The sequence below is a fragment of the Mandrillus leucophaeus genome, unplaced genomic scaffold (assembly GCF_000951045.1).
Source record: "Mandrillus leucophaeus isolate KB7577 unplaced genomic scaffold, Mleu.le_1.0 Scaffold690, whole genome shotgun sequence".
Lineage (NCBI taxonomy): Eukaryota > Metazoa > Chordata > Mammalia > Primates > Cercopithecidae > Mandrillus > Mandrillus leucophaeus.
Window position 1 is genome coordinate 1,404,217 of NW_012107475.1, and position 11,572 is coordinate 1,415,788.

Sequence of the window (11,572 nt, forward strand, 5' to 3'; positions counted from 1 at the left end):
TTCTATCACAAAAATAATTATTGATTGAAAATTGAACTGGAATTTTGATTTAAATTATGATTAATTTAGAGATTAGTATGGGAAAACCAATATTTTTAAACTATTAGGATGTGCCTTCTAAAGGATGGAAATACTCTTCATTTATTTATATAATCTTTTATTGTATTTATCATAATTTTCAAGTGTTCCTTATGCAAGGCTTATGCATTCTGTATATGAGAATACCCAGATTATCTTCCCTCCTTTTGTCCCTCCCTCCCTTCCTTCCTCTGTCCTTTATTTTTTCCCTTCTTTCTTATAATCTCTCAGTTTTTGTTTGCCTGGGAAAAACTTTATCTCTCCTTCGTATTTGAACAACTCAGTATCTTTTCAAATTATTATTATCAAACCTACTATTGTTTGTTTTGCAGTCTGTGACTTCCTTTAGCTCTATTAATGTTTGCCTTATGTATTTGGGAGCTGCAGTGTTGGGTGCATAGATATCTTAAAACTTTTATATCTTCTTGCTGTATTGACCCCTTTATTATTATATGGTGACTTTCTTTGTCTCTTTTACAACCATAGATTTGTAGTCTATTTAATCTAATATAAATATGGCTATTCTTGCTCCTTTTTGGTTTCCAGTTGAATAAATTATCTTTTTCCAACTCTTGCCTTTCAATTTATGTGTATGTTTGTAGGAGAAGTGGTTTTCTTGAAGGAAGCATATAGTTGGGGTCTTTTTCTTTTTTTTCAATCCATTCAGCCACTTTGTGCCTTTTAACTGAAAAAATAAGATGCTTTACATTCAATGTTACTGTTTTGTAAGGACTTACTACTGCCATTTTGTTGCCTGTTTTCTAGTTGTTTTGAGAATCCTCTCTATCTTTTCTTCTTACTGTCTTCCTTTGTCATTTAGTGATTTTCTCTGGTAGTGTGTTTTAATTTGTTGCTATTTATTTTTAGTGAATGTATTAAAGGTTTTTGTGTTGTGGTTACCCATGAGGCTTACAAAAATATCTTATAGGGATAAAACATTATTTTAAAGACATGACAACTTATCTTAGAACCCAAACAAAGGAATAGAAACAAAGACCAAAAACACAAACATTCTATACTTTTAACTTCACTCCCCCCATTTTAACTTAGTTGTGTCAATGTACATATTTTTATGTTACCTATGTCTTAACTAGTTGCTGTAGTTATTGTTCTTGACAGGTTTGTCTTTTGAATTTCATACTAGGGTTATGAATGAATTGTACTCCATGATTACAGTAATAGAGTATTCTGGGTTTGTCCATGTACTTAATTTTACCAGTGAGTTTTATACACTGAAAAGTTTTCTTTTTGCATGTTAGTGTTTTCTTCTTTCAGATGGAAGAATTCTATTGGGCATTTCTTGTAAGAGGGGTCTTGTGGTGGTGAATTATCTCAGCTTTTGTCTGGGAAAAACATTATCTTTTCTTCATATTTAAAAAAGTGTTTTTCTGTATACAATATTCTTGGGGGAAAGTCCAATACTCTCACTATCTGCTCTGAGTATTTTACTACTCTGTGGCCCCAGGATCTGTCTCATCCTCATCTTTGAGTTCTGGACTGTTGCTGGTGAAAACCTTAGTGCTGTGCTTTGTTTTAGGTTTTCAGTTAGAGATAGTAGAGCCAGCTTGCTTCTCTACTGTCATTTAAAAATCGAAACTCATCATTATAGTTTTAATTTGTATTTCCTTAATTACTTAATTATATTATCTTTTTATATACAAATGGATCATTTGTCATTCATATATATTATTTGGATAAATGCTTAAATATCTTGCACATATGAGTTTTGTTTTTTTTTTCTTATTGAGTAGTTTTGTGAGTTTTAAATAACATGCTAATATAGATATTTCTTCAGATACTTGATTTTAAGATATTTTCTCTCAGTCTATAACTTTAATTCTCTTCCAAGAGTTGCTCAAAGAGCAGAGGATTTTAATTTTAATAAAATCCAGTTTATTCATTTGTTCTTTTATAGGTCATGCTTTTGGTGTATCTAAGAAATCATTACCTAATTCAGCATCATGAACATTTTCTCCTTTGCTTTCTTCTAAAAGTTTTATAGTTTTAGACTTTGCATTTAGGCCTATGATTTATTTGGAATTAATTTTTATTTACATTGGTAGGTGTAGATGGAAATTTATCATTTTGTATATGGATTCCAAATAGTTCCAGTACCATTTGTTGAAAGGCTATCCTTTTTTTAACTGTAATGGTTTGCATTTTGTTTTTGAAAATCAACTTATCACATATACATGGGTCCATTTTTGAATACTCAGTCTGATTTATCTATTTCTCTGTTTTTATGTCAATACCACATTTTGGATTAATGTAGTTTTAATGTTAAGTCTGGAACTTAGGTAATATAAATCTTCCAACATTGTGCTTTTTCAAAGTTACTCTGGCTATTCTATGTCCTCCGCATTTTGCATGAATTTTAGAATCAGTATGCCAAATTCTAAAAGAAAGACTTCCAGAATTTTATTGGAATGGTATTTAATATATAGGTAAATTTATAATAAGTGACACTGTAACAAGATTGAGAGTTTCAATCCATGAACACAGTATAGGTTTCATTTATGTAGGTCTTTATTTCTTTCAATAGTGTTTTGTAATTTTTATTGTATAGCGCTTATATGCCTTTTATCCAGTCTTTCTCTAAATATTTTATTTTTTCTGATGCTATTTCAAAATATTCATTTTCTAATTGTTAATTACTAATGCACAAAAAGTATGATTGACTTATATGTACTGACATTGAATCCCATACATTGCTAAACTCACATCTTAGTTCTAGGCATTTTCTTGTAGATTCCGTAAGATTTTCTTCATACATTGTCATGCTGTATGTAAATAGAGTTTAACTTCTTGCTTTCCAATCTAGCTACCATTTTTTTTGTTTTGTTTCTTGCCTAATTTCACTCTCTAGAACCTCCAGTACAATGTTGAATAAAAGTGGTAAGAGAATGGATGTCCTTACCTTGTTTCTAATCTCAGGCTGCATGTAGGGGTAGTGCTTGCTGCTGCAATTATGTCTTTCCCAATTTTTCCTATCCATGACCAATGGTCAGGCCTGAAAACAACGAAGTATTCATGAATAACATTTCCTTTTTTTTTCCCCAGCAGTATTAATAACGTTTTAGGTTTAGCTCAAGTAAAATTACTGTATGCACTGTATTGCTGGGTATAATTATATATATATATAAATTTATATAATCACATATAAATATATGTAATACATATTTTAATTGGGAACTGGACCATATTTTTTCCACGAGGTATAGAAAACCTTTAAGTCCAAATCTTTGCTATGTATATATAATCTATCTATATGATGTATAAAAATATTAAAGTTTTAACAACATATAGATATATATGTTGAAACGGAGGTTTGCTCTTGTTGCCCAGGCTGAAGTGCAATGGTGTGATCTCTGCTCATTGCAATTTCTGCCTCCCGGATTCAAGCGATTCTTGTTCCTCAGCCTCCCAAATAGTGGATTTTTTTTTTTTTTTTTTCCTTTGGTAGAGACAGAATTTCACCACGTTGGCCCGGCTGGTCTTGAACTCCTGACCACAGGCGATCCACCCGCCTTGGCCTACCATAGTGCTGGGATTACAGGCATGAGCCACCATACCTAGCTAAAAACATCTTAACTGGTTACCACAATCTCAGCACGGATGGATCCTTTGGTTATCATGCTAGGTAAAGCAGAGATTCTGTAAGGTGCAGAACTTCCTAGGCACACTAGAAAGATAGATGGTACTTTGTTGTCTGGGAGGAGTTTTGGCTTCATTTTACTCTAATCTAGGTTTCTCTACTTCAAATGATAAGTTTTCCAAGTGGCAGGAAAGGAACCCTCACCCCAGTCTGCGGTAAAGATGAGTAAGGGAATGTAATCAATAAAGTCATTAAGTAGAGGTTTCAGGGGCCAGATTAGGTCCTTTTGTCCATCTGAGTCCTGGAATCTGGCCTGACCTGGTGGCTTTAGTGTAGGGTCATACAGAGGGCCTAATAAATGTCCGTACCCTTAGTAAACTTTTGTTTTCCAAAAATTGCTCTAATAATATATCTGGGTAATGATTACCAATGGATACCAAAACAATTAGGTGAAAGGTTGAAGGGGGATCTTTTTTTTGGTAGGATCAGCCAGTATTTCCACGAGCCCACAGTTAACTGAATCCTGGAACAGAGACCTGGACCAAATCATGTCTTTGCCATTAAGGACTTTATAAACTTAGGAGGAGGTAGAGGTGGATGTAGTTTTGGAAGACATGTAATTAGATATGTGCAGTAAATTGTAATTGGCATTATGAATAAAACTGTATGTGGTATACGCGAAGGGAAAAGGAGAGGATAACCAGATATCCTAGCGAGGACGAGATAACTCAGAGAGCTGGTGTGATGTCTGGGTTGAATGTTGAGAAGCATGCAGAGCCCCTCAGGCAGCCAAGCATAATCTTGATTGCACACTCTCATGACACACTGTACTTTTCTTCTGTAGCACTAACAAATTGTAATATTTTATATTCGTAAGAAATTTTTGCTTGTTGTTTTTCCTACTTGAGAAAAAAAACTCTTGTGGGGCTCTGGTTCACCATTGTATAAAAAGAGTCCTGCGGCTTTTCCCCCACTATAGCCTTTCAGCTTTTAAACCATTTTATTATGTAAAATTTCAAAGATACACAAAAGTAGAGAATGTTGTTTAATAAACCTTTATATACCTATCAGCAACCTCAGTAATTACCATTGTTTTGTCAATCTTATTTCAACTATCATCTAATCCCTTATTTATTTATTTATTTTTGCTTAAGTATTTTAAAACAAATTCCATGTCATTTCACTTAACAAGAATCTCTTAACTGAAAAGTATGTTTTTTACGTAAATGCCATCTAACACCCAACTAATTAACTGTCATTTTTTAATAGCATCTAATATCCAGTCCACATTCAAATTTCTCAAATTGTCTCATATATGTCTTTTTAGAGTGTTTCGTTGGAATCACGACCAAAAAAAGAGGTCCACCAGTTATGCTTGGTTGTTATGTCTCTTCAGTATCTTTTATTCTACAATTGTCCACCTAACCTGATGTTTAAAAAAAAAAAAAAAAAAAAAATCCGCTAATATATCCTGGAGAATGCCCCACATTCTGGATTTGGCTAAGTGCTTCTTTGAGGTGTCATTTAACTGTTTCTTCTATTCCATATGGCTCCTATAAACTACTTATTATATTGAGGAGTTTGAGTAGATGAAGGTTCTAGTCTTTTCCCAATACTATTTTGTAAGTGAGGTAGGTATTTCCTACTGTATCACATGCGCATCATGAAGCACATAATTATCCTTATTAGCCCATCTTTAATGTCCCACCATAGTTTGGAAAAACTTCCTTGAAGAACTGGTATTTGAACAGCGTCTTGAAAGACCCTTGCCAATTGGTCAAGGACAGTGGTGCAGAGGGAGGAGCAGACACAGAGGCAAATAATCATACATACCAGGGGATGATGTGAAAACTAGCAAGTGTCAGTTTTTCTTTTTATCTAATTTAGGATAGATAATGCACTTTGAAGATTGCATTTAAACTCAATTTTATTCACCATTACTTTTAGGATAATTACTTTTGAGACTGGAACATTTTATACTCTGGCTAAATACTCTGGCTAAACATGGGTTTTTCTATTTAAGTCACTCTTACTAATCAAGATTTTTTTTTTTTCTGCCCTACTGAAGAAAGTTTACTGTTTTTTCTTGAGATATATTGTGGCCTGTAGTAAGAATGTTAAATCTGGGAAGAGGCCTTTTAGTTTAATACCATTGCTTGATCACATTGTGACATAAATAAATGCAATTTGCTAAAATTTTATTCAATTAAATCACAGGCTTTGTTTCATAAAATACTTGACTGTATGGGTCAAGAGCTATTTTATTGAATGCGCATCCTAGAATAATGTTATATCCATTTTATTGAATGGTTTAAATTGATATTTGGTTATTAGGAAACAATAGTCCCTGATTAAAAAATTAATAATGGCAGGAATAGGAAAGACTATCACTCAATTAGTGTTTTCCAGGGATGCATAGAGTTGAGTTATATAGATAAAGTACACCTTGGGAAGCTGGGACTGATAATAGGATGTAGGGACATTTTATACAGAGGAAGTAGGTAGAGCCCCATGAGAAGGGTCTCCTATCTGGAATATCTCCTCATAATCTTTTTGTTAATGACTGAGATTTTGCCATTAATAAATAATTGTTCATTACTAGAATGGAGAAACTTTAGGTCTGATTTTATAATAAGCTTTACTAGCATTAGCACCTTGATGTATATTAGCTTTGATAGGGTAGTCCGTCCTTGAGAGAATAAGTACGTGTCAGTAGAGCAATGACATTGAGCAGGTCAAGATGAAGTAAAAGGGAACTTCCAAGGGAGATTAGGCTCACGAGTGGACACATGACTGCAGTAGTTGTGCTGTGAAGTCACTGCTTGGGTTAGGGTCTGCTAATCCTATAACAACAGCGAGGTCACAGCTGGGTGTGTGTGTGTGTGTGTGTGTGTATAAAACATATATATATATATAAATATATATGTATATACAGTTTTCTGGTTATGATAGTTAATGAAACTGGCTAAAGGTGAGTGTTGAAAGGATACATCTCATATAACTATTTGGTTGATAATTTGTCATACAGAGGAAGTCTGTGGTTAACATAATCTATTAATACATTAATACATGTAAGATTTGTATGGAGTATTCCCTTGTAAGTCAAAATATCATATGAATTATTTCTACAAGGTGGTGAAACTTCCCCCAGCCCCCAGGGTGGTATGTGGGCCCAAAGATTCTGTTGGTGGGTAGAAATGAAAGGGCTTTGTTTATAGCAGTATTTTGTCAAAATGGAAAGATGGGGCCATAAACAGGGGAATAGCCAAGTCAGAAATAGGATTAACAGGATTGTGTGTCAATCCAAGGTGTCAGCCAGTTCAGGAGTCAGCTGAAAAGGACTTGAATCTGTATGCCCCTACGTGTGCTAACTGGCATGTGCTCTTGTAGTGGGCACACTTGTGCTAAGGGGTCATCATGGGGAGTGTCCAGCAGTGTGAGCAGTGCTTTTTCATGCTTGCATTCAGGAGATTCCCATGCTTGTGTGTTAAATAGTAAACTTAATGTGAATGTCACTTGGGGAAAACAGAAATTCGCAAGGCCACGTAAATGCTCAATTGAAAGTGTAACTGTGTTTTAAGTAATGACTTAGTCTGTGTTCTGTTCTGAATTGGTGTTTGGGGACATAAAAACATCCCAAACAAATAGCCACTAAATACATTTTGTGGTAGATGAGGAAGATTTATCTGTACATATTGGGATTTGAGCCAGTATTTTTTTTAATTATAAACATAAAATGTGACTAGAATACATTCCCAAGCTATTCAATCAAATGGGTGCAATGAGTTTGTGAGCTGTGCAAGTAAATAAAGTGAATGTGATTCTGAATATACATATCTCTGATATAGGGGTCAAACTCAGCTGCTCATAAAGCAAACAGGGAAAGAAGAGTGAGGCATGAATGTACTGGTGGGGCATGGATGTCCTAGCCTCTAATGGTATCATTTCAGAAGTTAATATAATATTTCAAGAAAGAGTTTTAGGTTTCAGCAGTGACTAAAATATAAAGTTTACGAAGTAACCTTTCACTTAGCACAAGGAGGCTTTCGTCAGGAATCTCATAGAAGCCAAATGGCAAGGACAGTAGATAAAAGACAAGGGCCCTCTCAAACCATGCTGCTTCTCTGCTGCTCCATATGTGGCAATCACTGACACATAACTTCCTCTGTGTGCTAACTTCCTGACATTTCTATATCATGCTTAGTTGTGCTTCCCTCTCACTAAATAGCTGCACAGTCATTTATTCATTCAATAAACATCTATCATCAGCCTTCTATATGCCACATACTGTGCAATGGGCTGAGGATAAAGATATAAAGAAGACAGGCTTTGTTCTCCAGGAGTTCACAGCCTAGGAAGCTGGTTTATAACAGTCTTTAGAAGGGCTACTGCTTGATGTTGCCTATTTCAGATAAAAATAGAAAATATGCTATTCCTTCTCTCTCTTTTTCTCTCCTATCTCCCTATGATGCCAAACTTCCAATCAGCAATAGTTACATTTCTAAGCTTCTATCACAGACTATTTCTATTTTTATTCTGGCCAAGGCAACCACTCTACTCAGTTCCTCTCTTCTTTCTTCCTTTCTCCTCCTAATCATTATCTCCTAAAGATAAAATTGTTTTCTTTACTGAAGCAAGTAGAACACTGATTTCAAAGTTACTTTTTTCTTCCTACCCTTCAAACACATTTTAAATATAAAAACAACATTTTATAAAAAAGCATGATTTTCTAAATACTTTATAAACCGTATTTGCCAATCATATAGATCAGAGGGACCTGATTTTCTGAAAAAGATGTGTGGGCTTCTGTACTTTCACTTGATTAAAGCTAAGGAGTCACCTTTTCCTGAAACTGATCACATTTAGAACAGTTTTGAAAGTTTTTGCTATGGCTGCCTCATACAAATGAAATGAATCGACAAAAATGAAATTCACATTCTTAGATTTGGTGACTTTCTCAAAGGCCATTGGGTCAAACCTGAAAAGGAGAGCACATACCATAGTCCATCCCACTTTCCCCAGAGGAAAACAAGGTGGATGAGCTACTTCCCAAAGTGGTAGACATCTGTTCACTAAGTCTTAAGTCTCTAATTTGTAATTGGTGAGAATCACCACCTCTGTGCTGAGACTCCGACTGATGCTCTCTGAATTGTGTTTCCTTTTGTTGTGTTTGAAGCTGCTTCATGAAAGCACTTTTTAGCTTTCTGCTACATTTTAGGAAACAACTTTTAAAAATCCAACAGAAGATGTATTTTACAAAGCAGGAGAGCCTAATATTTTCCTTCTTTTGAGCGCCTGCACTCTTGTGAATTCTTCATTTACTCTGCTTGGTTGTAATGACTTATGACAAGATCCTGTGGTTTGAACACCCGGTCCTCAAGTGCAGACTGAATATCTACAATGACCCCTTTAGGGTCTAGGAAGTCTCCCTGGATGCTTTCAACATTCTATTAATGAAGATGTAATTCATTTTCACTATATCACTACCATTGTGTTTAATTAGTAAATATATCTGAAAGCTTCCATTTAACATATTGAAACAAAACCTCCTAGATTTTTCTTGTAAATTAGTTATTTATAATTTGATAGTCTTTCAGTCTTTTCTGCTAATGGATCAATTTTCTCCTTTTGATGGTGTGACGGTTTCTCTACTCAGTCATCTAGAGGTGATGGATCAGTATTTCAACAACTATCACTGCTTTTTATATTTTATCCTCCAAAAATATGTCTTATGTGCTCATTTTCAACAGAGGAGGAATTATAAAAATATTAAATATTCTATTCTTACATGTACTCATGCTCTGCATTTTTAAGAACAACACACTTACCTTTTAAAACTTGAAATTATAGATATATATTTAAAAATATATTTATCGTAACAATGTGCTATCAAACCTTGTTTAAAGTGCACAAATATTTCAAGCTTAAACAATGTGTTGTCAATTAAAAGTTATAAAAAGATGCTTGGTAAAGTAAGCTAGAAGAAAAACACTTTCAAGTACGCTTAGACAAAAATTTTAATAGAATGCATATCAGAGAATTAAGGAGAACAAATAACATTTGAGACACACTAACTTTTTATTTTATTGAAAGTATAAATTAAGACTATCAATTGAAATAGAATCCTTAGATAATGCTATACTCCTTTTTGTGGTAAACTCAGGGAAAGAAGCACATAGAATGTGTTCTTGAATTTTGGAGTACTTTTGTTGGAGGAGTGACTCAACATATTTATGCCTTAGCCAGGGCTCTCCAGAAAACATAGCCCAAGGCAGAACTTTCCATGATAATACTTTACTAGGAAGCATAATCCCAGGATGGCAATAGTGAGGGAAGAAGGATGGGGAGACAGAGAAGGAGGGACAGCAGATACAAGGTGGCTCATTAGCAAACTGGCATGACTTCATGAAAAAACACAGCCAGCTTGATCATGTGGATGAGAAAAGCTGTACGGAATCACAGCACTTTGGCACAGTCTAGCAGAGGGAGGAGAAGAGGGGAGTCTGTTAGCTTCTCACTGTCTTCTCCTACATTTCTGGATTTTGTCACCTGACCCCTTTGGACAGTCCGTGCAGAAACCAGGTCCTACATCCCTTGGCATGACACTTCATCTGAGTATGGAATAGTTGGAGAAGCCAGAATCCTGAGTTGGGCTTGGGGTCCGGAACTGTGGCAGCTCCTTCCTCAGTGGGTATAATAGCAGCTGGCACAGCCTACCCAAATCCTGAGAGGTGGCAGAGACAGCTGGTAGTGTTAGAAGGTAAGGCAACAAGTTTCCCCTAACAGCCGAGGGATCAGAAGGCAGGTGAGTCTGTGCAAATCTGGGAAACACATAAATTGGGTCTTGTATAGTCCTCCCCTTGCAGCATTCAGATTTGCTCATACCCTCTTGTGATAATTTAGAGTGGGGCCTCCATCTTTGTAAGAACAAGGGATTCTCATTTCACCCTCAAAAGGGAGATACAAATCCAGCCAATCATAAATCATCTTTTAAGATGGTGACCTGTTGCAATCTGAAAATCAACAATCTCTAAGTCAGACTACAGTGCCTTCTGTTGTTGCGTATCCTGCTGCTATAATTGATATTCAGCATCTTTCTCAAGGGTTTCTTAAAGGTCTGAGTTCTTAATTGCATTTTCTCTGTTAGGATATGGTTACTGCTTGCCTACTGACAGTTGCACTGGGCATGAAAGTACTAAGAGAACACAGTGAATTCCCTAGTTTTTAGACACTCCTCCCTGCCCCATTGTGTTACAATCCTAGCTTGCTATTGTAATTAGGGTTGATTAGCTCACAAAGTACTGTAACTCTTTTTTTTTTTTTTTTTTTTTTTTTTCTGCTCTGCTTGTCCACTGACATAAAGAGTTCAATGTGGTCAGGTGGTTGTCACAGCTTACAAATTAGTGGACACAATATGTCCTCTGGGAGAAGTGGTAACCACCCCATTCGTGGGTCCAGGATTTTTAACCTCCAGATCTTAGGTTTTTAGCATGTGAAAGCATACATTTTTGTAAGTGGGTCACTGGGAATGGTGGTACAGAGTGTCACCTAATTCCCAAGCATTCCAACTGTTGAGAAGATAGTACCATGTATTGGTCCTTGTTTAAATACAGGTACTACATCTTGAAAGACAGTGCTGCAATTCTGAAATGGGTTTGCCCCAAGCTAGTGCTCTAGTTGAGCTTTTAAGAGACTATCTCACTTTTATCAGGCGATACTTCTAGCAATGCTCTCATAGTCATGAACCCATTGTCTTACACACACACACACACACACACACACACACATATATATATATATTTTAAAATCTTTTTTTTTTTTTGAGACGGAGTCTCGCTCTGTCGCCCAGGCTGGAGTGCTGTGGCCGGATCTCAGCTCACTGCAAGCTCCGCCTCCCGG